This window comes from Orycteropus afer, unplaced genomic scaffold, assembly GCF_000298275.1.
Source record: "Orycteropus afer afer isolate SDZICR_OR568_19922 unplaced genomic scaffold, OryAfe1.0 scaffold00011, whole genome shotgun sequence".
Lineage (NCBI taxonomy): Eukaryota > Metazoa > Chordata > Mammalia > Tubulidentata > Orycteropodidae > Orycteropus > Orycteropus afer.
In genome coordinates, this window is record NW_006921598.1 from 6,034,608 (window position 1) to 6,037,561 (window position 2,954).

General features: G+C 38.3%; 1 non-coding gene across 1 annotated transcript; it reads left to right on the forward strand.

Annotated features, from left to right (window-relative positions):
- The first annotated feature begins 900 nt into the window (after positions 1 to 900).
- Positions 901 to 1,021, forward strand: LOC122151047. Its single transcript, XR_006163949.1, has one exon. It is a non-coding gene; the product is annotated as a small nucleolar RNA U109 (small nucleolar RNA).
- The last annotated feature ends 1,933 nt before the right edge of the window (positions 1,022 to 2,954 follow it).

Genomic DNA, 2,954 nt, shown 5'->3' on the forward strand with positions numbered 1-2,954 from the left:
TGGCTGTATGCATTCATTCATTTATCTAACACCTATTTATTGAGCACTTACAGTTGTTAGGCACTATGCTTGTCACTGAGGATATAAAGATGAATATTACCTTACCCTCAAGAATTTCTTAGGCTATAAAACTCAAACCAAACTCACTGCCATCAAGTCAATTCTGACTCATAGTAACCCCTCCTTGGGTTTCCGAGGTGGTATCTCTATGGATGTAGATCTCACAATCTTCCTTCCGAGGAGTGGCTGGTGGGTTTGAACCACCAGCCTTCTGGTTAGCAGTGAAATGCCTTAGACATTATGCCACCAGAACTCCTTTTTTAGGTCAGTGAAGGTCATATATATACATCAGTTATGGGACTAGAATATGATAAGTGTAACAATGTAGAAAGGTACTAGAGACAATGGAGGCATCACTACTTTCTAGGTATCACAGAGAGGGACTTAGGAGGGTTTTGTGAGGGTCTTGAAAGGGTTAGTAGGAGTCTGTGGAGAACATTCCAGGCAGAAGAAATAGCACTTGCAAAGGCCTTCAGGCAGAAAATGGCATGGAAGATGTAGAAAACTGAGTGCTTTGATAAATCTATTCTACACGATAAAAGAAAGAGGGGAGAAAACATGATCTGTAGAGACAAGTGTGGTCAGGTATCATGTTGACTTGTATGCAAGCAGGGAATTTTAACTTATCCTGTGAACTAGGAAAGTCATAGAAAGGTATTAGGCATGGAAGTAAAATTATTATAGTTAATATTTCCTGAATGCAATGCTGAATATATGGACAGGTTTTTCATAACTGGGTTCCAATTATTCCTCCAAACATTAGTAATTGTTCCTTGGGAAAAAGAAATGACTTTCATGGTCAAATAAGCTAGGAAATACTAAGTTAAAAACAAGTTTCCTTTGCATGTGGAAATGCATCATCCCTTTAGGAGCAGAAATACATTCATAACATTCTGCAATAAAATAACAGTTCTCCATGCCTGAGATGGAGGTTGTGTAGTAGTACATTTTTCCTACATAAAAGATAAAACAACAACAACAACCAAGTTTCTCAGTTATAGGACCTTTTAATAAGCAAGCACACATTGTAATTTCCCAGAAGGAAGGCTTACTAACAGTAGTGTTTCTCCAACTTCATTTGACTATGAAACCTTTTCAACATGTCTATAAAACTGAATAGACGGATGTGGTTGGGAAGAAGAAGAAGACAACTCAATCTGTCAAAAATATAGACAGGGTGCAGGCGATCAGTGGACATGTTTGCCACCCAGAAACCTCATGCATCTTAGCACTGCCCTGACATGGAGATGCCCTTTGATGGTTTGATGCACATGAACAGCCTTAGCAGAAATCTATGCACATGTGAATTTGCCCAATGTAAAAAATTAGGCAGTAATTTTTATCCAAGAGTTGGTTAATCAGGTAAGGCAAAAAGGACAAATAAAAGAAAGAGGAATGGAAATGAGAGAGTATATATTTGTAAAACACTTCAAATACTTCTTAAATTTACATAGTACTACTGGGAACTCTGGTGGCATAATTCCTAAGGCATTTGACTGCTAACCAGAAGGCTGGTGGTTCAAACCCACCAGCGACTCCTCAGAAGGAAGACTGGGCAATCTACTTCCATAGAGATACTGCCTCAGAAATCCAAGGAGGGGTCACTATGAGTTGGGGCCAATTCGATGGCAGTGAGTTTGTTTTTCTTTGTTTTTGGTTTATATTTGTACTATGTAAATAAATAAAAGGAAAAATAATCTGTTGAATAAAAATATTTTAAAAACACAAAGGGGAGGACATGTTTTAGGCTTTGCACTTTTGAAGCAGAGCAACAGAAGGTCTCTTGCCTTCTACTCCTAAAAAGGCTAAAGAAGACTGGCGTTCAAGACAATTCCTTGTACCTCACAGTACCTGGTAGTGATAAAGCTGTTTTTGACGAATATCCACAGTGTCTGGAAAGTAGAAATATTTCATTCATGGTTTTGTAGATTTTTGCTAGTATGTAGGAAGATTAAAAGGGAGAAGGAAATGTTGGAATTTTAATTAGGTACTTCATCCCCCTCAATATGGAAGGAATTAATGTTGCATCAGGAACCAGATTATATATTTCTATTGTAACTTGTACTGACCTAAAAGCAACCATCTGAGTTATAATTCTTTCTGTCTTCTGTACACAAATTCACTTGTTTTGGCTCATTAATCAAAACCACCTGGTAACATAAAACAAATTGAACAATTAAAGAAAGGCTACAAACTCATATGCATTAAGACTGGAGCACATGTTACCTGATGATGGCCCATCCCCTCTGCCAGTGTGTTGGAGGAACCTGCCAGTGAGAATCAAACACCACGTTCCTAGCATCCATCATTACAACACCTAATCATGCAAGTAGTGTCAATGTCTGCAGCAGGCTCAAAGAAACCATGCCAGATAGCTTCAGAAGCTGGTCTCTCACACAAAAATAATAATGTTAATAGTGTTTGCATTTCTCTCTCTCTCTCTCTCTCTCTATATATATATATGTATACACACACACACACACACACACACAAATTTCAGAGCATTTCTACATCTCTAGCACTTAAATATCAACAAAAAAGTCACCCTTCTAGAATGAGCAGTTAGATATTCATAACTAAGGCACACAGATGACACATATAATGTTATGTATGATTTGCCACACATGTTATCAATTATTTGAAATATACTTAACAGAAAACATACTGCAAATAAAATGTCATGAAACCAAACATGTTTTTGGAGTAACTATGTTTGTTTTTGGAGTAACTATGTTTGTTTTGGGAGCTCTGGTAGCATAGTGGCTAAGACACTTGCCTGCTAACCAGACGGCTGGCGGTTCAAACCCACCAGCCACTCCTCGGAAGGAAGGTTGGGCAATCCTACTTCCGTAGTGATACTGCCTCGGAAACCCAAGGAGGGGTCGCTATGAGTC